Here is a 25,891-nt window from a genome sequence, read left to right on the forward strand (position 1 = left end):
TTGAGAATTGTAAAGTATTATACAGTACTTCTGTTGTATGTGTGTGGAATTGTGTTAATTGCCTCCTTTGTTTAGATTCCTTGATGCTTATGACAATTTCTACTACTTTCGTGTGTAAATGTGTGTAGATAAATAATTGAGTGAACTTATCCTGGAGTTAGGAAATTGCAGAAAGAAATAATGTAAAATTGATATAATGTTATAATATTATATTATATATATTTACACATTACACTCTGCTGGTCCCTAAATCTTTGGTTTTGGGGTGGTTTTTAAAATGCAGTTCTTTGAAAAATAGGACAAGAAAAATTGGTACTACAGAGGCTGTTTCTTATTTGTTTTATTTAACAAATCCTGTCTCTTTTTAACAAAATTGTTAGTTTGACATGTGATGTGTATGTAACTACAGGCTTTATTTTCTAAAGCAGAGGTTTATTTTGTTCTTAACTTTAAGAATATTATCCTTGTTCTGTTAAGGGCATTCTTTATTTTATGTAATATTTAAAAATAAATCTATGCAAAATAACTAAATAACTATATAGAACAGCATAGAATGCCTGTTTTATTTTAAAATAGGAAATAATATTGTATACAATTATGAAATAATATAGTAACTCTGAGAAGACTTATGTATTTTGGCAGGAGCAAAGATACCTACTAGAATTTTTGACCTTGTATTATTCAATTAAGAAATGCAGTATATACTTGCTTTTTAGTCTTCTTGAAAGTTGCAAAGTTTGAAAATTACGAAAGGTCCATTAATAGCCTCTAGTAATTATGGGCTTTTATCTCTCAGAAATCCATTAAGTTTGAATGTTGAGTGGTCAACCAATATCTAGCAAATAATTCTTCGTCAATGTAATTGGATAATAGAAAATAATAGGCAAGTATACTGTTGTAATTTCCTGAGGAAACTCTTTCAGAGTAGGTAGGATAATTAAAGCTGTTCAGTTGCATTTTTCAAAATGTTTTTAAAGTTATTTCCCTCCCACCTAAACCTAAATAAATTCAAATATGTTTTGCTGGTCCAAATATATTTGTGTAAAATTAATTTATGGGAAAGCATATAGTAATAAGAAAACCCGAACATGCCTCATTAATTGTCTAATGATAAGCAAATTATTAGTACTTTAGTAGTTATTTAATAATACAAAGTATAAATATGCTGCATATTTTAGAGAATGAATGTTCAAGCTTTGATCAACAATGAAAGTGTAAACAACTTTGCATTTTTTAAAATATTACCTGTAGAGGATTTATGTCAGAATCCTAAACAGAATGCAAGTATATACAAACGAATGGGCGATGAATGCTGACTTTAATTCATGTGAATATGGCTTGCTTGTCAGTCATCAAATGTACAGACAAATCTTCTGGAAATAAGAAAAACTGATGTATATAGAAGATAGAAAGGCTGAGATATGTAAACACTAGCAGATCTTTAGTGCCCTAATATGACGTATAAATTGGGTTTGTACAGTATATCAGAAATAAGGTGCAAAGATAATTTTTTTCATGAGGAAAACAGAAAAATAATTTTAAAAGCCTTATATGCTAATTTGGAAATGTATTTATATTTCCCCTTCCATTATTTTTTATTGGTAAGCTTAAAAAAATATTAGATCTGAGCTGGGTGTATTCAACAAAGTAAATCCAGAGAAAAGGTTTCGCCACGTAATTGTTACAGCAACTGGACTGTACCTCCATCTGCTGCAATTGATGCAACTTTCAATGCTCAAAAAAAGGAAAAAGTGCAGATATAATTAATTAATTGTTTTACTAATTGACCAACCCCCCCTTTCTGTACATACCACCGGTGCAGAGCTTCTCTGACATTATCACACAGTTGTTTCAAAGGTAACAGCTATTAGCCTGTACCTGCCTAACTGGTCAAAGTTTGTGTCAACAGCATTATCAAATCAGCAGGCAGAGCAAGTGACCAATTAACTGATTCCAAAAACAGCTGCACCAAGTTGGTCTTCATTAGTATTTAGAAAGGGGACCACAGGAAAATCTGAAAGTTATAAACTGAATGGGAATTTTAAAAATCTAGAAGATAGTAATGGTAAACCATTATTGCCAAGAGAAAACAGGGATGTATCCATATAGCTACCTAGAGTTGCCCAATTCAAGGGAGTCTGGATTTACATAAAATCAGAAAAGTCATATATCAAGCCTGAGTAGTACATAGAGGAGCCATGGTGGTGCAATAGTTAGAATGCACTATTGCGAGCTAACTCTGCTCACTGCCAGCAGTCCAATTCTGACCAATCCAAGGTTGACTCAGCCTTCCATCCTTCCACGGTCAGTTAAGTGAGGACCCAGATTGTTGGGGGCAATATGCTGACATTTGTAAACCACTCAGAGAGTGCTGTGTAAAGCACTATGAAGCGGTTTTACAGGTCTGCTATTACTATTGCCATATGAATTATTGTCACTAAACGCAACTAGTAGTTGCTAAAAAGAGATTTTCTATTTCTTCATTCTTGATGGCAACATTTTATAGTTTGTCTAAAGAGCTTGCTAATTCCACCACAGCTAGTGAATACTATAGTGGGGACAATACTTTAAACAGAGGTGGTGGGGACAGCATTTCAAATAACCATTACAGGTAGTCCTTGAATTGGAGGTCAGTTGAAGTTACAACAGAGTCCAAAAAAAAAAAAAGGCTTAGGACCCAAATTCCAAGTTCTGACATCCCGCAGTCCCGTTTCCCCCCCCCCCAAAAAAAATATATATCACATGACTGCATATTAGGCCCTCAGAAACTATCCCCCACTTATGGTCATTTGCAATGTCCTGCTGTCACATGATCCCCATTTATGACATTTTTGAAGTTTACTTCCCGTTTCTCGCAAAAAACAATAACCCATAAACAATAGCTTCGCATAATGATCACAGCATTCCCTTAATGATTGCAGCATTCACGTAACAACTGCTGCAAAAAAAAAAAAAAGGTTGTAAAATTGGGTGTGGTCATACATGGCAACTTATTTTATGACTGTCATGACATCTGACTGAAATTGCAAGCTCAAAATATGGTCACAAGTCAAGGACTACCTGTATGAATGTGGTGGGTTGTAGGATGAGATGTTAGGGACATAGCAGACCACATTCAGTTTGTACTTCTCATATGCTCTGAATCAAAACAACTGTACTTTGGGCTTTACTGAGAACTACCAAGTCTTGATTTTTTTTTTAAAAAAAATTGTATTTTATTGGAACTATGAAAGAATCAGGAACAAATAGGAATACAGAGCCTCATGTCCCAAATGTGCTTTTTTTTAAAGAGGCAACTGGACTTTCTGGTTTTTCTTTGAAGACGTTTTGTTTCTCATCCAAGAAGCTTCTTCATCTCTGACTGGATGGTGGAAATGGAAGGATTTATACGCCTTGGAAACAGCTGGTCATTTGCCTTCTTCTAGCAGGTCATTAAGGTCACCTGGAGGTTTATCTGTGTCTTCAGGGTCACCTGAGTGGTGCACATGGTGTGGAGCCTTCTTGGGACTGTTGAAAGGTCTGTGTTGTAGATTGGAAATAGATGATGTCATATCCCGCTCTCAGTTGAGAGAGGGCTGCTCAATTTTGACACGGGTGGCCTCTTTAACCCCTCTTTCTAACCAGCGATCCTCTCTGTCCAAAATGTGGACTTTGCTGTCTTCAAAAGAGTGGCCTGTGTCTTTTAAATGCAGATGGGCTGCTGAATCTAGTCCTGTTGTGTTTGTCCTCCTATGTTGTGCCGTGCATTTACGAAGTGGTTGTTTCATTTCCCCAATGTACAGATCTGCACATGGCTCACCACATTGTACTGCATATACCACATTGTGGCTTTTTGCTGCCCGCACCCTGGCGACGGCAGGGTCTGAGTTCAGAGCCCTGGGCCTCTCATGGTAAATAAATAAACACACGGACACAATGTTTACTCGGGATGAAGGCACTTGAACAAAGGCAGGTACCTCCTTTTATTAGGTTGCTTGCAAGCGTCATAGCAGGAACAAGGAAATTTTCCTTATAAGGTAATCTACATAATTATGCTAATGCAAAACTATACCATTGCTGGGGTCTTATCACCTCCACTCTTAGCCCTGCCCAATTACTTTCTTTTCCCATATAACTTTCGTTTCTTCAGCCAGCATTTTTTCCACACAGTCAGCACTTTACCACATAGCAACATTAGACTGTCCATCCAGCACTTTTACAAGGTTGACCATTGCAACATTAGGCGTCCATTTATTGTTGTACATTGCAACACCACATTGTTCAGTTTTTGTCTGGGTGCTTTATCCTTGGAGTGGACAAGACACAGGCCACTCTTTTGAAGACAACAAAGTCCACGATCTGGATGACTGAGAATCTCCACAGACACAGAGCCTCGTGGTTTGTGAAACTGCAATGCTTCCCGTTTGCTCCTTCACTTGTATGAGGAAAAAACTTGAAAATCCAGGATATCCAGGGGTTAGTGGGCTGCAGGTTTGGACCGGTTTGCCCGAACCCCTTGTTCTGATACTGCATGGTTTGGAGAACCGGCAAATCAGACCACTGGCTGGCCCCGCCCCATCTGTTTTTCGGGCCGTTTTCAACCATTTTTTGGATGAAAAACAGGCTGTTTTGGGGGGCTTTTTTCAGGCCATTTTTTCCAGCCCCAAAACAGCCTGGAAATGGCCTAAAATGGCCCAAAAACAGGCCAAAAAATGGGCAGGGGCCAGCCAATGGTGGGATTAGCCCCAACTGACTGAATCCTACCTGTTGCTTTGAAGCAAGTGGCCGGGAGGTGGGGCTGGGTGTGATGAGTGACATCACCCACCCAGTCACGCCTACCCAGCCAGAGAACAGGTTGTTAAATTTTTTTTTGCAACCCACAACTGGGGATATCACACCAAAAAGAGGTTGAAAACAAGGATCACTCTGCTTTTACATTTTAAAAATAAAAATAGTAGGAGTTACTCATGATTCAAATGGAGCTAATATCTGTGTAATACAGATTGCCTAGTAACTGCTAGAACCAAACCAAGTTCTTTGTGCAAAAAAAAAACTAGGATCTAGTGTGTAATTTGAATGCAGCCAGTATTTGGGGATATTAGAGAGCTGGAAAGGAAGTGCCTGAATCTACTCCTCGGTCAGAATAAAGCTTGAAATAGAGGGCTGGGTATCTGAATATTATGCTGGTAAGAACTCCACAAATATCATGAGTGTGAGCTGTTTATCAGGCACATTAAATGAAAATGATGGTGGTTGATCACTCAGTTCCAGTTCTTTTGGGAGTGAAATTGCCCAGTTGATCTTTATACCCATTTTCCAGTGAAGTTAATTATAGATTTTGTGTGAAATGGGAATTTATTCTCTGCTTTCAGGGAAGACTGCTTATGGGCAGTGCTGTTTTTTTATATATATAAGCACCACTGCTATTAAAAACTTTCATTCTTTAAACCAGGGGTCTCCAACCTTGGCAACTTTAAGCCTGGAGGACTTCAACTCCCAGAATGCCCCAGCCAGCAAAGCTGGCTGGGGCATTCTGGGAGTTGAAGTCCTCCAGGCTTAAAGTTGCCAAGGTTGGAGACCCCTGGTTTAAACTACAGAAAAGGAGTTTGATATTTCCAGCACTCATTCACTCCAAAGGATTGGGGAGATGAAAGTTAATTAAACATTATACTCATTTACATTACTGATTGGGGAAGAGCATTAGTACTGATTGGGAAGAAGCCATGTAGGAAAACAGACCAAGAAGTGCCTGCAATAGTGAGCTATTTAATCAATAATTTATATTACCTGTAAAATAGTGATACAATTATATCTCACAATGGCATTATTAAACAATCATTTCTATCAAAATTTTCAGTGAAGTTACTATTACTTTCTACCTTTCAGAGAGCATGGACTTATGCAGCATTTAGCAAATATGCTTTGATGTTCCGCATTAACATCAAATACACAGAATCCTCATATGTGCTAAAAGGCAGCTAATGTCCTCCTTTAGCTAGGTTAACACATCATGCTAGTCCATATTGTGATGTAATAGTTTTTAGGTGAAATAGATGAATGGAAATAGCTTCTAAACTATGATTTGCATGCTACCATATATAAGATTATGAGTCAGTCTTATCATACATGTCATGACTACATTTAATATATTATAGAAGCACATATCATACTACTCACTTCTGGTACTTGAAGGAAAATTACATTCATATCATCCAGACAGGACTGTAATTTCTCAAATGAAAACATTAAAATAAATCTCTTTTTCCCCAGAAAAACTTTATTAATTTTTTTAAAGTTGAAATGCAAAGACGAAGGTTAAAAAGGGGAGAGGAAAGGAAACAAGGAAAAAGCAAAATTAGGGCAGCAAAAAGAACAAAGGAAAAATTATAGAAAAGAGTAATTTCCAACTTCCTTAAGCAAATTACAAGCATAAAATAGAATGTCTTTAAACTAGTGCACACCATAGCACACCATATTTCTATAACCATAAACCGTTCTTGCCATCAAATCCAAATGTTGGAATTTCATTTTTTTAAGCAGATAGTCCAAAAGTGGTTTCCAAGAAGAAACAAAGTTGAAGTCTTTTCTTTAATCAGAGTGGTTCAATTTCACCATCCCTGCCAATCCCATTAGCTTCACCCTCCATTCTTCCATTGTAGGGATCTCTGAGTCCTTCAATCACTGCACAGTCTTCCTACTGTTATATATTATTTTTCTTTTTGTAGTACGTAATTTGTAGTTGTGTTGTTCTTTTAAAGGTAAAACTAATAAAGTATTTTTCCAAAAAAAAAAAAAAAACAAAGTTCCTTGCATTTTTTTCCATCCCATATTCAAAGGGTTTTTTTGTCTACTTATTTATATATTCCTTGACATAACATGTTTTAATGTTTTAATCAATTAAGTTTTATGGTTTTAAAACAATTGTAAATGACTTTTAATTTTGTTTGTATGGGAGACACCCAAAGTTGGTTAGGAGATGGGAGATTAATAAAAAATAAAATAAAATAAATATTCATCTTCTGTGCTCATTTTCAGTAATAGTTTGGTTTTAGTTATCCCTGACCTGCAGTTAGGTATCTGTGGATTGATTCCCTGGCACATTTTTATAGATGTGGTTTATTTTTAGTCTGGGCTGATCCATTTGTTTTCTGTTTTTAACTGTTATAATTTTATATTTGGAAAATGCAATCTCTTTTGGAGTGGACAGCCATAATCAATTTAATAAATAATAATAATTAAACATCTGTAATTTACAAAACAGTGTATTAATTTCTTCTTTTTTTCAAATAATTTCATTAGAGATTGCAGTAAAAACAATAAAAGTTGTACAAACTACAAAAATACAAAAATAGTATAAAAAAGAAAGAAAAAAGTTGTTTCCCGTTTCAGCCCAACAAGCATACACAATTTAAGTAAATTTATTGCCATCTCTTAAGCTACAAAATGAACTCTCTTCAACCCATATCTCGTTTCTTAACTAAAAAAAATAATAATCCAAAATCCTTGTCGTTCATTCCTTATTTACAAAGTCCAATAAGAATTATCAAATACAACTAATTATTAACATTGATTAAATAAGGCAGGCTTGTGTTCCTTCCTAATTCTTTTAATGATCTTAACTCTTAACCCCTCCAAGCAGAGTCTGACAGCTTAGTTTGATTTCTTGCCATCTTTTTTTTTAATCCTTCCCCAGAAGATTTCTCAGAACTTTTAGCAAGCCTGTTTTGTAAATCTAGGAAGAGAAACTCATTTTTTTTGTCACTTATCATAAAGTCATTCAAAGCTTTAACAGACTTCTTTTACATATCCAGTAAAAAATATAAAATAAAATCATCTCTCCTTTTTGGCTTATTTATTTATTTAAAACATTTACATAGCTTCCCATCTCATAACAAATGCTTTAATCAAACATTAAAGTGACATAAAAACCATATTAAAAGTATAAAAACCAAACACATTAAAATAAAAAATGTGGCGTCAAGTTTCCAATATTCAAACACCACATCCCAGCACCTGGGGGGGAAAAACAGGTCTTCGGTAATTTTTGGAAGGGTAGGCTGGTAGAGGCCTGCCAAACATCAGGGACAAAACGTTCCATAGGGGAGGAGATGCTATAGAAAAGGCACACTTCCTAGCACCCATAAGTAGGCAGTGTTTAAGGAAAGGGACATAGGTGCGTGCCTACCCTATCTGACATGGTTTGATGGCTAAATGTCCTTAGCAAAAGGTGGTCCTGCAGATGGTGGAGGGGGGGGGTTGGGGGGGGGGGGGGGGGCTGACCCAAAGCTCTGGCCTTTATAAAGACACCCAACCAGCGCGTAGGCTTGTGCCACGACGGTACCCAGGGGGGTTGGGGCCCTGTAGATAGTGTGCGGGCGGGTTTTAAATGTTATAACCTGCACCTTGAATTGGACTTGGGGGGGAAAGGAAGCCAGTGCAGGTTGCAAAACAGAGGTGTTATATGAACAAACACAGAGGCACCAATCTCTGCATGCACCGCAGCATTCTTGAATAGTTGAAGCTTCCAGATGGTTTTCAAGGGCAGCCCCATGGAGAGTGCATTGGAGTAATTCAAATGGGAGGTGGCCAAGGCATTAGTGACTGTGAATTAGGCCCCTCAGTCCAGTAAATGCCACAATCTGTGCAAGCCCCCACCAGCACCACAGCTGTCATCTGCTCCTTGAGCATGAACTGTGAATCTAAGAGTGCCCCACACATTGCACCCCAGTTCAGTCCAGGGAGTCCCATTCCATTAAGAGTCAAAGATGACCTTCCATTGGACCCTGGGGGCCAAACACCCATAGCAACTCTGTCTTGCCAGGATTGAGTTGATTCAGCCAGGAGGGGCATAGTTTCAGACCACAGGTGGCTGTCCACTTCCTCAAGTGCTACCATCAGAGTTGGTATTCATCAGGTTCTGACCAGTTCTGGAGAGCCTGTAGCGGAAATTTTGAGTAGTTCGGAGACCCAGCAAATACCACCTCTGGCAGACCCCATCTATTCTCTGCCTCCCGAGTCCCAGATGATCAGATTCTTTTGTTGCCCTGCACAGGAGAACAGAGCTGGAAGGCAGGTTAGTGGGGTGAGGAGGGATTGGGATTTTGCAGTAACCTTCCCCTGCCATGCCCATCAAGCCACACCCACCAAGCCATACCACGCCCACCAAGCCACGCCCACAGAACCGGTAGTAAAAAAAAAAAAGAATCCCACCACTGGCTACCATCTTGAACTCAACCCAGATAACAAGGGTGACACTTGTCTCCATCACTCCCAAAAGATCTGCCCAGACAAAGTCCAACCCAGGGGTGGGTTTCTACTGGTTCTCTCCACCTCTGTAGAACTGGTAGCTCTGAAGAGCAGCAGACATAGAACCGGTTCTATGTCTGCTGATGTTTTTGCCCACTCACCCACCCAGGCTCTTACCTGATCTTTATTTCCTGATGTTTCAACTTCAGCTGCAGAACGAGGCACAGCTGCAGTTAAGAAAAGCAAGAAAAGAGGGCTGTTTCAAAGGCTGCTTCTCTGCAGGCAGCTGCTGATGACAATTTACAGGCGTGCGGCTCGCAGCCTGCAGGGAAGCTTGTAAATCCCAAACCGGTAGTTAACCCTGTCGTATCCCACCCCTGGTCCAACCCCCAGCAAAGTTGAACAACTTTATCAAATAGATGCCTCATAGGGACTTTGCAGGTGCTCCCCTGGTTCCTTCTTACCCATGTGGAACCTGGGTATTCAAAACAAGGCTGCCAATTGGTTACCTGCTGAAGTGATAAGAAGTCCACTAATTATCCTTTATCGCTCTTATTACCACAGGGTAGGTCCGAACAGAGGCTCTTATTTATGCTCATTCAGCCTCACACTTTGTCTTCCTCCAGCAGAATTCTAGGCATCTCTTATATTGTTTTAATTCTCTAAGCTACTCTGTTTAATAGTTGTATATTTCCTTTAAGCACTGAAGCATTATCCTGTCTCATTTTAAAGTCCTGTAAATCCTTTTCTGCATCCTTCTCGTGGCTTGTCATATCGATATCCACATTCAGGATAATTTCAAATGTATGTGTTGTTTTTCCATTACATCCTTAACTGGCCATTTATCAATCCTTTCCAAGAATCTCAAAGGCCTCTTGCCATAAAGTTTCATACTTTTTTCATACTTTTCCATTAAACAGCTCACTGTTAGAATATTTCATTTTGTTGTTGTGTTATTTTCTAGATCCCCTTAGTTCCCAAATTTTATAGCCCCATTATCTTGTTCTGGCTAGCAAAGAGCTTAAACAATGCCACTTTCTCACAAGAGGAATTTTTCCCCAAAATTAAAATTATAGTTCCAAGTTATCTAAGACTTTATCCATTGTTAAACTTTCTAAAATCCATATTCCAAGTATCCCATTGCTGATTGATCCAGAAAGTACGGTAGTATTTTTCAAAATGTTTTAAAATTGCATTTACAAATTCTTTCTCTAAAGAGAAGGCACTTCACTCAACAAATACTTATAACCGTTGTTCTCAGTGTTATGTTCGGCAGGTCGGACTCATAGAGATGAGAGACTCAGATTAAGTGAACAACAGCTCTTTATTAAACAGGCTAGTTCTGAGTAAAAAACAGCGCTGCGGCGCTCTTCTTATAGAGCTAGCCACGGCTAGGTGGCCAATGACATCGCTTTGAGTTTCCCGCGATTGGTTTCATCCAATCGCGGTAGACTCCTAGCAAACCAATCACAGCCGTCCTGACTGTCCAATCACGTAGCGGTCTTTGTGGACCAATAGGAATGCAGGGTTTCAAGCCTGCTAATATGGAACACTCAGGGCACCAAGGACTCCACCCTCAGCTATGTATACTCACTTCTATTAACAGTATACACTACTTGAATGACTACCACCTCTGCATCTATTTCTAACTCTTCTTATTTGTTTCTGGAATTTTGCATTGATCTAGATTATGATACACGATGCCACTGAGGGTTTTTCAAATTATTAATCAAGGCCCTCGGTCCAGAATTGTAATTTTCAAACCACATGTTAGGAGTGTTTTTCTCCTAACTTTGTTCTTTTCATTGTACCAACAATATAAAAATGACTGTCACACTTCTCCTTCCTACCACACCAGGATAATATGGGAAACCTTGGGGCTTAGCACATTCATGTAGCAACACCAGATCTCCTGAATCTGGATTAATGCTAATGGAAAGATAAGTTTTCTTGAGTTCATTATATTACCTGTAGGGTAGAAAGAAGAAGAAGTCTTACAGCTCTTATATTTTGAAAGTACTATACCAGGGTGTCAAACTCGCGGGCCACGGGCCGGAAGTGTCACGTGTTGGCCCTGCCCTCACTAGTTTAGCAAAGGGAGAAAAAAGTCCCGATACGTCACATGAGGCCACTGTGACAACATGAGTTTGATATCCCTGCACCTTATTATACGGTATTTTCCATGCTATGTACATATATTATGTTGTCATTTTCTTCACAAAGCTCCAATTGGCAGACACATTTCTCCATTTTATCCTCTAATAATCCTATGAGGATTATTACTCAAAAAAATAATCATATTGTGAACAAATTAGAATGGGGAATGAATGAATGAGATGTATAATGCAAAGATACACATTTTGTTTTCAGCTGTTCTAGATCAGATGTGCATTGTGCAATCAGCCCATTTGAGAAATAAATTGATATCAAAGAGAAATCTCACTGTCTTGCACAAAAAAACATTTAAGGCAGCAGTCCACAAACTTTCCAATTCCATAGACTGGCAGTGACAGTGATGGGCATTGATGTTGGCAGGGGGAGGGGATGGTTTCATTTGTGCAACCTAATCTCATGCATTGGGATGATCCAGGGTGTGGCACAAAGGTAACGCAGTCAGATAAGCAATAAGAGTCCCTTTATTATCTCCAGCTTTGCCTCCAATGTCCAGGTTACCTTCGGCTGGAAAAAAACTCTCCCAGGAACAGCCTTTAATTGTAGAAAATTCAGTCCAAAACAAGGTACATACAAACTGTAACTTAAAATCCAAACAAACCAAACTGAAGTAATTAGGTTGACAGGGCAGGAGAAGGAATTTCAGACTTGAAACTCACACAGTTGGGAAGACACCAGGAACCCAGATAAGCCTCGACAATACCAAATAATTCATGATTTGCTCTCAATAGTTTTCTGTGCACAACTTCCTTTTTTATACACTGAGTTCCCAGCTGCAACTAATGAAGGGAATCAGGGCCCTTTCCTCCCCCGTAAGCCACACAACCCCGTAAGCCACACAACCTAGCAAAGCTGGCTGAGGAATTCTGGGAGTTGAAGTCCACAAGTCTTAAAGATGCCAAGGTTGGAGACCCCTGCCCTAGGATGAAGAGGGGATGGGCCTGGATCTTTCTCTGAATTCCCTCTCCCTTGCTCTACTTCTCCCCTGCTCTGCCCAGGTGGACTTTGTCCTTCCACAGTTTCTTCCACAGCCAACAGAGCCACACTCCCACTCCCTGTCAGCTGTTCGGCTTCCTCCTCCGAGTCAGATTCCGACGGCATGACATACATGTGCAAATGGATCTTTGTGCGCCACTTGTGCAGCTCAGTTCCCAATGAGCCACGAACCCTTTGGGATGGGGACCCCTAATTTAAGGTATCCCTTTTATATACTTGGCCATCAAAATCCTACATTATCTACTTTGCTTGGAAACTTTCAGTAGGATCTCCAGGAAAAGAGGCATTTACCTGCTATCTAAGTCACTAGGGAATATTGGTTAGAAGTTCTGGAAGAAAGATTCTAGGCCTAGACTGTTGATTTTTTTTTGTGACTTCATCTTCTATCTGTATCAGGGATTCCTAATGTTACTGGGAGAATATTTCACAAAATTGGATACATGTAACTTGTAACCAGTGACTAGAATGCAGCTTGTCACCCTCTTAGCTTCTGTTCCAGCAGAAAGCTCTCTACGGCAGAGGTCTACAACCTTGGCAACTTTAAGACTTGTGGACTTCAACTCCCAGAATTCCTCAGCCTGCTGGCTGAGGAATTCTGGGAGTTGAAGTCCACAAGTCTTAAAGTTGCCAAGGTTGCAGACCTCTGCTCTCCGGTTACTGTTTATCTTTGTTTTTTGTTTTTTCAAAGATAGATGAACTGAAAGTATTGGGCTACAGAAGTCTATTATTTGTAGTTTCTAAAAGGCTTTACAAGATATACAGTATTGGGTATTGATGGAAGTAGTTATTCTTTAGGAGGTGTGCTTGTATGCGTATGGAGGGAGGGAGAGACCGAGAGAAACAGACCAAAGTCTGACAGCCATTAAAGGAATTATTTGCAAGAACATCTCAAAAAGAGACAGGGAATTGTCAATCTGCCACTATCTAAATATACTAGAATTGTAACTCCCAGAATTCCCAGTAGGAGGTTCAGCATCTTGATTGTGTGACTTCAAGGGAATATAAAAGGATGGATCTGGTTAGATAGTAGATGGGTTTGCAATTGCTATAAGTATTAATGCTAAACTCCACGGCAGTATCTTTCTTGAGACCGCAAGGCTACGAATATTGTCTTATTTATGTCAGTTTTCCAAAGTAGAGAAGGAATCTGTCCTGAGTAGTAATATGTCAGGATTGAATGCTAAACTGAGTTGTTCGGAGAGGAGCAACACCACTAACTTTGTCTTCTCGGAGTCTTTTCTGGTGTAAGAGTTTGCTCTGCAGGGGTGCTTTTCAAGTGATAAGAATAAAAAATTTATGTAGAGTCTTCAGGAAAGATCTTGAAGAGCATATTAGAAGCATACGAGGTTCCGGTAGTTTGCTGCTGTAGCCTATTTATAAAAGTAGAATTTTTATGGATTTCTTTTCTTGTAACATAATAGTTCTTTGAACAGGAATCCTAAAAACATTTTACTGAAAGAAAAATGAAATAGCAGTTTCTCGCCTTCTATCCTCTTCCAGCATTTACTGCAGGCAATCTGATAGCTACACGATCATATGAGGCAGGTTTTTGATGAATTAATTGATGTAGTGGTTTAAATTTCTTCGGCAACTTCTTTCAGTTTGATGGGGGGGAAAATTGCTTCCAAAATGTTATTTAAGGGAAGGCAAAAAATAAATAAAACAGCTAAATGCTCATGGAAGAAATGTGCCATTTTTACATTTATTTTGGTCATGAGAAGACTGAGGGATGTGTGAAATGTCTAATTTTCTTACCGTCAGTGTGCACTCTACTTAGTTTTTTTATCTTTGAGCTAATAAATTGATTAAAGGCTTGGAGACCAAAACGTATGAAGAACCATTGCAGGAACTGGGAATGGCTAGTCTAGAGAAAAGAAGAACTAGGAGTGACATGATAGCGGTCTTCCAATATTTGAAGGGCTGCCACAAAGAAGAGGGCATTTTCCAAGGCACAAGAAGGCAAGACAAGAACTGATCCAAACACGGATAGAACAAATGGTGGGAGAATGTATTTCATTTAAACCGGAATTTTTTCTTCTTGGAATAATATCAGAAAAATTTAAAAAAGAAATAATATATCTAATAGTACATGTATTGATGGTGGCTAGAATATTATATGCACAATATTGGAAAAATGAAATTATCCCTCCAGAAACAAAAATAATGAGAAAAACTATGGCGTATGCAGAATCTGATAGGTTAACTTTAGAAATAAAAGACAAAGGAGAGTCTAAATATTATAAAATATGGAATAAATTTTATAAATGGTTATATAATAGAAGACAAGGTTGAAACACTAGTAGTTATGATTTGATTAATTAGTAATCAATATTTTAATAAGGAGATTATAAATGATGAAGTAAAATGTATTTATGTATAACAAGGATAAGTTGGATGTATTGTGTTGTATTCGCATAATTAAAATTAAAAATAAATTTTTAAAAAAGGAGCAATGGATGGAAACTAATCAAGGAGAGAAGCAACCTGGAATTAAGGAGAAGCTTCCTCAACAGTGAAGACAATTAACCAGTGGAACAGCTTGCCTCCAGAAATTGTGGGTGCTTCATCACTGGAGGTTTGGAGAGACTGGACAGTCACTTGTCTGAAATGGTATCTCCTGCTTGAGCAGCAGGTCGAACTAAAATATCCCTTCCAGCTCTATTCTAATTGATTTATTATGAGGAATTGTTTTTCATAGGATTTTTAGAGGTTGGAAAATAGAAGCTATGCTAATCTCCCATTTCTTATTACAAGTATAGAAAAATATCAGAGAAGAGAGATCGTGGATCAGAAAGATGATACCAAACATAATTGCACAGAGGAATACAAATAAGAAAAAAGCCTAAGGAAATTTGTATCAAACTCACAAAGGCAGTTCCTTCATAAAACTAATGGAAAGTTATTGAAATGCACTATAATATTTACTGGCACTGAGTCTAGATAATGGTGATGATAATGATTTTTTTAAAAAATTCAAAACTAATGTGGATTAATTGAAGACTGTCAAGGAGCAGTTTAGATAACACAATGGAAACACTGCAATAATAAGTATGTTATATAATCAGCTGCAATTATGAAATATTTTCTTCTTTATGTTTGTTTCTGTGCTTCATTTGTTAGTCTCCACTAAAGATAATGGAGCTGTCACATTTTCTTGCTAAAATCCTATATTTTCCAATAATTTTTTTCTCTCTATTTTTTGATGTGTAGCGTGTGGAAGTATCAGGCTTATGTTTTCTTTGCTTGGGAACATTGGCGTATCCATAGGTGTAGTTTTTTTTAAAAGACCAAGATGGAGACTGTAATTATGCAATTATTTGGGCAGAAATCACCAGGAGATTTCAAGTTTGTAGACTTGAGTGAAAAGTTTTTTAAAAGGTGCTCTGCTGAAGTCTGAAGGAAAGAAAGCTTGTCCAAACTATTGAAAGAGTGGGACAGCAAGCACATCCCTTTCCCAGAAGTTAGTTAAGCATGGAAGTTGCAAAATCCCGAAACCCAAAATTGATCGTGGAGACTCAAGCAACTTAGTGACAGATTTACAGAGTTGGAAGGGACCTTGTAGGTCATCTAGTTCAACCCTCTGCCCAAGCAGGAGACTCTATACCATTCCTGACAAATGGCAGTCCAATCTCTTCCTGAAAACCTCCAGTGATGAAGCTCCCACAATTTCTGAAGGCAAACTGTTGCATTGGTTGATTGTTCTCAGTGTCAGAAAATTTATCCTTATTTCTAAGTTGAATCACCCCTTGATCAGTTTCCATCCATTGTTGTCTGGCCTTCAGGTGCTTTGGAAAACAGGTTGACCCCTTTCTCTCTCTGACAGCCCCTCAAATATTGGAACACTGCTATCATGCCTCCCCTGGTCCTTCTCTTCACTAGACTAGCCATGCCCAGTTCTTGTAACCGTTCTTCCTATATTTTAGCCTCCAGTCCCCTAATCATGTTCATTGCTCTTCTCTGCACTTTTTCTAGAATCTCAACATGTTTTATATAGTGTGGTGGCCAAAACTGGGTGCAGTATTCTAGGTGTGGTCTTACTAAGGCTTTAGAGAGTGGTATTAGTATCTCACTTGATCTTGATTGTATCCCTCTGTTAATACAGCTTATGATTGCATTGGCTTTTTTGGCTGCCACCGCACGTTGTTAGCTCATATTTAATTGGTTGTCTTCTAGTGTTTTACCTACAAGTTACTCTTCCATATTCTTTTTTGGAGGAACTTTTTGTTTATCATTATATACATTACTAGCACTGAATAGTCTTGAATAAAATTAACCTTGAAGACTACATATATTACTTCCAACTCTGGAGGATGTGGAAATTAATATAGTCTAGAGAAGATCAATCAATTATGGCAGCTAAGTAGCATCAGATCTTTTGTCTTTGATTCTCTATTCATTAAATCTTGATTGGTAGCATATTTGATATAAGAATATCTCCACAATACTGAACTCCTTGTGACATTATTCCAAGCTTCCTCATCTAACAATTTAGATTCATGGAGTATTTTAATAAGAATCCAAGGTTGATATCATATTCATGTGAATGCATTTATTTTTCACATACTGTAAATATTCAGCAAGTCCCTTAGGTCAAATTGATTATGGAAGCATCATACCGGCAGTTACACAAATGAAATTATTTTACCTCTAGGATATTTCTAAGCATTGAAAATTGCAATGCTTACCCACAGTGATGTACAACCTGTTGAATGATCTCAAAACAAAATCAGCCATTTTGATTGTCAGTACGCTGTACTGTATATAATTCTTAGGTGATAAGGTCCAGGCAACAGTAATTTAACAATATCTTCACCCCAATTCATTTATGATGTGTCCCGGGGTCACATAATCACCTTGTTCTGACCTGGCTTCCAAACACAACAAACTCTCTGTAGTTAACTAAATGTTTCCTTTATTAGGAGCGCCTGCAGCCCTGGCAAAAAGTCACTCTCACACACAGCAAGCTAACAAGTCTGTCCAGCAGGGAGATGAATAGTTGAGTGCCACACCTATTCTTCTCCATCCCCTGCCTTTTATTCCCAGAGCTAGGTTGGGGCCTCATTAGCAGTGGTGGCTCTTCCGTCCCAAGGATCGGCCCATATGTTTCCACTGACCTCCTCTTCTCTGCCTTCTGCGCATCTATGCATCAGGCACTGGACCCAGCTGTTCCTCCTCTTCCTCATGAGCCACCTCCAGGCTGTTGACTGTCCTTCTGAGGGCGGATGGACGGCTCAGGCTCTGCCTCTGTCTCTCTCTCTGACAGTTCCATTCCGTCTTCCCCCTTGGAGATTTCAAGTTGCCTTGATGTTGGACCCTGACTCCCACGCCTCCTCCTCTGATTCAGTTGCTGGAGAGGCTGGCGGCTGAGAGAACACAGCACCCCTTTTGCAACCTTCTGACAAAGTCAGATTCACTTAACAACCATGTTGCTAACTTAACAACTGCAGTGATTCACGTAACAGCTGTGACAAGAAAGATCGTAAAATGGGGGAACAGTTCACTTAAAAACTGTTTTGCTTAGCCCTGGAAATTTTGGGTTCAATTGTGATCGTACATTGAAGGCTACCTGTACATCAGGGGTGTCAAACTGGCAGTCCGTGGGCCATTTGTGTTATGTGAAGGCCACACCCACCCCAGTTCCGCTAAAGGGAAAAACATTGTGATTACCTCATGTGACGGCAGTGTGACACCGTGAGTTTGAAACCCCTGCTGTAGATGAATAGGAAGAGGGAATTATAAGGCATTACAGAAGTTGTAGGATCTGGCGCCCCCATCCTTAATCACAATCTGAGTTGGCTCCAATTGTGAATTTGCGGAAAAAGATATCAGCTTTCCAAGCTTTATACAGCAGAAATAAATTGTATCCACTACCCACATGAAGAAGAAAAAATGAGCAAATATTGCAATTGGTTTCTATTCTATTTCTATTAAAATATAATGAGGGAGAAGATTAGTATTCCATTATGTGGTTAAAGTAAATGGTGTGTTGTAGTGCCAGGTAGTTTTCTTTCTTAAACTAATCAATGGTTGTTCAAGTAGATAACAATGTTCTTCAAAAGAAAAGATGGAAAATTGTCTCTCTGGGATTAAACGATTATGCTAGTAAAATTATTAGAACATGATGGTTGCTCTCTTAAAAATACTTACAATGCTCATGCCATCATCCATCAGTTTAAATTTGATATTAAGTGATTTTCATCTTACAACATGAAGTACTAAATTAGAGCCTCTGCTGTTAAAGGAGATTTGCAAGAATACTTTAAGGAAAAAACATACACAGGTTGCCAGGTCTTTTTGTTTACACCTTATGTAACCTACAAATTGCCTTTCTAAAGCTTAACCTTCACACAGACTAAGTGGCTTTAGATTACCTTGCTGGTATAAGTTCAAGGCATCTTAAGCTCCCAAAATAAACAGATAATTATACATAACAATGTTCTTGGACTGTAGCATGGAATAATGCATACTGTAACTGAATGTTCCTACTGAGCCATTTTGTTCAGAAAATAACTATGTTAGGAAAAAAGAAAAGTCAGAACTATTATTCTTAAAAACTATTAATACAAAGACTTGTTTGTCCCTGGACCTGAATAGAAATGTTTCAATCAATTTTAGTGCTATTTACATGGCTTGGCATTATTTCTCCGGGAGTTCAGACAGGAAACCCAACAAGCTTACATACTGAGAAATGTTTATCAACTTGGAGTTTTATATGTATGTAAAAACAGGACAAAAGGATCACCATCAGCAGCGGCGGTGGAATTCCATTTTTTTCCCCATCAGTTCTATGAGAGTGTGCAGCAATGAAAAACTGCTCTCTGTCAGCACTGGTGAGGTGAGCTGTTTTTTAGCCCAGCTGAAGTGCGGCAATTCGCTCCAGCGCATGAATCAGCTGACCTAAAAAACAAAGGAATATGGGACAGGATAGAGTGGGGGCAGGTGGGTGGGGCCAACCAGAGATGATATTAGCCAGTTCTCCTGACTAGTCAACATTTCTGCTACTGGTACGCCAGAACCAGTCCGAATCGGCTGAATACCACCTCTGATCATCATCATCCCTGGGACTGAAACTGCCGTACCATTAAAACCTTTCTCCTATCTTCAATGTAAAGTCCTATAATATGTGTGTCAAACTCGTGGCCTGCAGACCAGATGCGTCACATGCTGGCCACACTCACACCCAGTTTAGCGAAGGGGAAAAAAGTCATGATATGTCATGTGACGCTGCTGTGAACCATAGTTTTGACACCCCTGTCCTATAGATTGTTAACCTGAGGTTGATGTTTGTTATTTGCTTAATAGTCCCTGTTTTGTTTTGTGGAGGTTGTTATTAGACCATTTTAGTTTGGACTGCCTGTTAATTTAATACTTTTGACCATTTTTGTGTCTTTTTTTAGTTTTGTGCATCACCGAGCATCCACTGGAGTTGGGCAAAATAAATTTACATAAATTTTAAGTAATAAATCACACATTAATACTGCATATCCCTTAATTTAAACCAATGTTTTTCAAGTTTGGCAACTTTAAGATATATAAGACTTCAGTTCTCAAAAATCCCCAGCCAACCATTTTAAAGCTGCCAAGTTTGAAAAACACTTATCTAAATCAATCTTGTCCAATCTGATGCTCTCCAGATGTGTTGGACCAGTTTCCATAATTCTTCATGGTCATTGTAGATGAGAAATGAAGTCCAATATATATAAAAGGCACCAGACTGGGAAATAGGGCGTTGGTGCTTACCTGATATGCCCATTCTCTGTGAGCTGTGAAGAACATCCAGAAGTGGGAGGTGCTTCAGTCTTTTCTGGAAAGGCTGGGCTTAAAACTCCTGGATGCTCCTCCTCCTCCATGGGACACCTCCTCAGCGTCCCCCAGTTTTGCAAAGACTGAGTGCCAAAGTCCGGAACTCATCACCTAATCTAGATCCCTGACCAGAACGGAACCCCACCAGGTGGAAAGAAATGGGTGGGGCTGGATGCTCTTCACAGCTCACAGAGAACGGGCGTATCAGGTAACTACCAATGCCCTTTCTCCCATAAGCTGTTCAGAGTATCCAGAAGTGGGGCATACCAAAGCTTGGCCTGTCCTTAGGGAGGGACTCCATCTGGATTGAATTCCACTCCTAAACTCTATGGACCTTCTGCAGGACTCTTCTGCCAAATGAAGCGTCCGCTGAAGCATAGACATCAATTTTATAATTTCTGACAAAGGGCGATGGTGAAGCCCAAGTCGCCGCTTTGCAGATTTCGTCTATGGAAGCCTGAGTGGCCCATGCTGCTGATGTTGCCGCACTCCTTGTCGAGTGGGCTGTAATGCCCTTAGGAACTGAGATGGACTGGCATTCATAACTTTTAGCTATGGTGGCTCTCAACCATCTACCGATGGTCATCGACGACACCCTGTGTCCTAAAGTGGATGGGTTGAAGGATAGGAATAGAGCCTCAGATTTTCGAAATGCCGCCGTGCAGTCTAGATAGATGCTTAACGCCCTTCGAACGTCAAGTCGATGCCATTGATGCTCCAGTCTATGAGATGGTTTCAGACAAAAATTTGGAAGCACCAACTCCTGCACTCTGTGGAAGGCTGAATTTACTTTAGGGATGAACAATGGATCCAATCTGAGAACCACTCTGTCCGCATGAAACACGCATAGGTCCTTTCTCATCGACAATGCTGCCAACTCGGAAATCCTCCTTGCTGATGTGATTGCAATGAAGAAGACCACCTTATATGTCAGGAATTTGAGACTAGCGGTTCTTAAAGGCTCAAACGGGCCAGTTATAAGTGCGGTTAACACCTTGTTGAGCTCCCAGGTGGGATAGCAGTGAATTACAGGAGGTCGTAAGTTTGCAGCACTCTTAAGAAAGCTGCAGATATGTGGATGGTGCGCTATGGAACGAAGGTCACCCCAGAATATCACCGAGGCTAAGGCCACCACCTGTCTGCGTAAAGTATTTGGAGATAGGCCCTTGGTCAACCCCTCCTGTAAAAAGTCCAATAATTGTCCTATTGATGGGGCAGTTGGGTCGATCTTAGGCCCCCGGCACCAGCGACAGAAAGCGGACCATGTGGCCTCGTATATACAATTTGTAGAGGACCATCTGGATGCTTGTATGGTGGCAATGGTATCCTCTGAAATCTGTTGGGTCCTTAAATGATTCCGCTCAACCTCCATACGGCTAGGCTGAGCCATTGTGGGTCCGGGTGAAGTACCGGCCCTTGCGAGAGGGAAACCCTCAATGGTGGAATTTTCCAAGGTTGTTCTCTCGACAGGTCCTGTAAGTCCGCGAACCACGTTCACCTGGGCCAGTAAGGGACGACCAATATCAGTTCCGCTCGTTCCTCCAATAACTTCTGGATCAACCTGGGTATTACAGGGAGTGGAGGAAACGCATATAGAAGTCCGGGAGGCCACTGACATCGCAGAGCATTGACGGCCTCCGCCCCCTGAGTCGGGTACCTTGAAATATACTGGGGCAATTGGGCATTGCGGGGAGAGGCAAATAGATCAATCACCGGTTGCCCAAACCTCCGCACTGCTTCCTGGAAGAGAGACAGGTGTAGGCGCCACTCTGCCTGATCTATCGAGGCCCTGCTGAGCCAGTCCACTTGTGTGTTTAAGGTCCCTGCTATGTGCTCTGCCTTGAGCGACAACAGATTGGCCTCGGCCCACTTGAACAACCTGGCCGTCTCCAGCATCAGAAGTTTGGAGTGGGTACCCCCCTGTCTGTTTACATGGGCCTTGGTTATGATATTGTCTGTCAAGACCAGAATGTGGCGTGATTGGAAAAGGGGTGAAAAACTGCGTAACGCCAGATGAACTGCTCGCAGCTCCAACAGGTTGATGCTTTGTGATTGTTCGGAAATAGTCCAACTTCCCTGTGCAGTGTGGGATTGGAAGTGAGCTCCCCATCCTACCAGGCTGGCGTTGGTTGTGATCGTTGCCCTGCAAGGTTCCTTGAAAGGACACCCCTTGTTTATCGTGTTTTCCGACCACCAGCGGAGCGATCAGAGAACATTGTGCGGTACCTTTATCCGAACATTGGAAGTGGCTCTTCTGGATCGCTGGAAAGGTAGCAGGAACCATTGCAGATCTCTAGAATGGAATCGAGCCCAAGGCACAATGGAAATACAAGAAATCAGTTTCCCTAACAGTTGAGACAGAACTGCCAGGGAAACCCTCTTTAAGGCTCTGATCTCTCTGGCCAAAGACTGGATACTATTCAACCTGTCCTGAGAGAGAAAAACCTTGCCCTCCACGGTATCTATCACTGCCCCTAAATGAACTAACCTAGTTGAAGGGATCAAATGGCTTTTATCCCAATTTATGGAAAAGCCGTGACCTTGAAGGGTCTCCAGAGTAATCTTGGTACCCAAATTTACTTAATGTCTGGAAGATGACAAAATTAAAATATCATCCAGATAACATTGTAAACGAATAGATTTGATCCTGAGGAAGGCAGCCAAAGCCGCTAGGACCTTGGTAAAAGTCCTAGGGGCCGAAGCCAGACCGAATGGTAGGGCGATATATTCGTAGTGCCGATCACAATAGCAAAATCTAAGGTATTTGTAGTGAGCAGGTCTAATTGGTATATGTAGATAAGCCTCTGTGAGATCTATAGAGGTCAGGACATAGTTCTCTCTGATGCTGAGCAGAATGGACTGGAGAGTAGTCATTTTGAATTTTCGATAAACCAATGATCTGTTCAGATGTTTGAGGTCCAGAATTGCCCTCCAGCCCCCCAAACTCTTTAGGACCACAAACAATAGAGAGTAACAGCCTTGACCCCGTTGTTCAGATGGGACCTCTCTACTGGCCCGAATATGCAGAAGATGATTGATAGCCTCCTGCATCAACTTAATGGGGTCTCTTAATGGGGTCCGTGGACCTAGGGCTCCTAATGAAAAAGTTCGGAGGGGAGGATTGAAAGTCTAGCGCCAAACCAAACCTAACAGAGTCCCTGACCCACGCATCAGAGGTGGAGCTGTCCCATTGATCAGCAAACAATTTTAGCCGCCCTCCAATGGGAGCTGCTGTCATGGACTCACTTGGGGTGATGAAAAAATCGGCCTCCGGTACCTCTGGGATTTCTTCTGTTTTGGCCTCCCCGCTGACCTCTGTCAGAAGATTCCAACCTATCCTGTCTAAAACTGGGTCTGTAGCCTGATGTTCTTTGCGATCTGGGAGTGTATGGGCCTTGATAGTAGGTCCGAAAGGAACCCCTTCGAAACAACTGGGACGTTCTGTTTTCAGACCTCCGAAAAAGAGGGGGAAGCACTTTTTTCTTGTTTCTATTCTCAATAAGCAGGGGCTCCAAGACACTGCCAAATAATTTATCTCCCAATATTGGGGCTGATGCCAGCTTGCATTTATGCTTGGTATCCACCTGCCAATGTCTGAGCCATAGAAGTCTCCATGCTGATACGTGAGATGCTATGGCTCTAGACAAGAATTTGACTGCATTAAATGTGGCGTTGGCAGAGAATTCTGCCACTGCAATAATCTTAGCAATGTCCTGGTGGGCTCTGACATTTGACGCCGGCAATATATCCCTCAAGTGGAAGAGCCATCGTAGGGAGGACCATGTAAAAAAGGATGCAGCTGTAACTGCCCTAATGGCCCAGGCGTCAGAAACATGCGCCCTACGGAGTGCCATCTCTGCTCTCTTTTCCCCCAGTCTCAGGGCTTCCTCGGCCTCTTTGGGAAAGGTTGAAGAAGAGGCCAGTGCCACAATGGGCTCATCCACCTCTGGCGTTTTGAGAAAATTTGAAAACTCTGGTGCCAAATTATAATATCGTTTATCGTATCCTGTTGGGGCTGGGTAGGATGCTGCTGATGCCCATTGATTTTGTACTAATTCAGCAAACATACGAGGGACAGGAATAGTTTCTGCCTCATTAGCCGGTTGTGAGAATATTAGATCCTCGGATTCGTCCTGAGACCCTGTTGACAATGGATGAGGGCTGGACGTGCCTAGTTTAGCAGTGTTCTTTGCTTTGAACAGTAAAGATTTAAAAAGGTGCAGACGAAAAAGGCCAGAAAAGGTAGGTTGGTCCAGAATGAGGCCTTCATCATCCAACATTCCTCATTCTAGTGGGTCAGCCTCTGACAACCCCAAGTCCATCTGATGGATCGACCCCACCTCCATGGGAACATCCTGGTCATCTAATTCCACCTCCTCCCGAAGACCCTGGGCTGGTATGTCAGGGATATTGGGGAATACCTGAGTTTGATGATGTCCCATGTGCGCAAAGGATCGAGCAGACAGGGATCCCTCTTCCGAAGTAGCCGAAAAGTGTCTGGTCCAGATGGATTGCTGAACTCCAGCCGCAATGCCCTTTTGTATGGCCATCTCCATCCATTGCCTCATTTCGATGGGACTAGTCTCAGGTAATCCCTCCTCCTGTCTTAAACCGGTGGCCGTAGGGGTGAAGGTTGCCTCTGGGATTCGCTGGGCAGTGCGCATTGGAGGACATATGCCTATGGGAGGCTGTCCAGAAATAGCCTGTCTGGGCTGGGTGGATAAGTCCAAGGGCCCCAACAATGTACTTGGGCCCTGATCTGATTGTTGTGTCATAGTCATCTTGTCCGCCTCCCTGGCCCGTTTCTGCAACTGCCTTTCCAAGGCTTGGTGCCATTTATGGGCATCCTTATCTGCCACCTTAGAAGCCTTTTTGGGGCCCACTGTCTTATCTCGGGACTTATTTGTCTTGGAGCGGAAGGCGTTGTCACCTTCCATTGTGGAGGACTGAATCTCCTGTCTCTAACTTTATTATTATTATTATTATTATTATTATTATTATTATTATTATTATTATTATTATTATTATTATTATTATTATTATTATTATTTGTACTTAGGGGTGGTGCCTTTCCCCTATGGTTGAAAGTAGGGCGCTTCTCCAGGAGTGTAAGTCTCTATATATATCTCTATATACAAACACACATATATATATACATATGCCTATATCTATATGTAAGCCCGTATATATGGGAAACAGTATCTAAGGGTCCCCAGCAAGGGGAACCCCCCAAGTGCTCCAAGCAAGAAATATTCAGGATCCCTGGTCCCCAACAAGGGAAACCTTGTTGGGGACCAGGGATCCTGGTCCTGGATGGATCTTTTCCTGTCAAAAACGTCCCGCTGTTTGAAATGGCACTTGAGGCTTCGCTCCAATGTAACGATCCAAAAGCAATTGCGAGAGGGGAAAAAAAATTCCTGTTTAAGGACTAGCCTGCTTATCCAACGCCAGCAGGCTAAGAGAGAAATAATCCCAGGAAAGTGGAGTGGGAAAGTACTTGCCCCGGTCCCCAAGAAGGGAAACCAACGGGGAATGGCGCCTGTAATATTTAGGCGCGAACTTGAAGCCAGCTGTTTAAAAAGGCGGGAAGGCAGAATCTCCGATGTTAATTGCCTGAGCAGTTTAATGAGCTGCTGCTGCTGACTCTCCAAAATGTCAGACAAATGATCCTGTAAGGAGAAGTGAGCCGCGGCTG

The 25,891-nt window shown here is 40.8% G+C and overlaps 1 protein-coding gene across 3 annotated transcripts in view; it reads left to right on the forward strand.

Moving 5' to 3' along the window:
* SYNPR (synaptoporin) overlaps window positions 1–25,891 on the forward strand; it is a 181,762-nt gene that overhangs the window by 118,848 nt on the left and 37,023 nt on the right. The gene's annotated exons all lie outside the window — the stretch shown is intronic.

Source organism: Notechis scutatus, chromosome 2 (genome assembly GCF_049901735.1).
Source record: "Notechis scutatus isolate UNSWTSFEM ecotype Mainland chromosome 2, rNotScu1.2, whole genome shotgun sequence".
In the NCBI taxonomy this organism is placed as follows: domain Eukaryota; kingdom Metazoa; phylum Chordata; class Lepidosauria; order Squamata; family Elapidae; genus Notechis; species Notechis scutatus.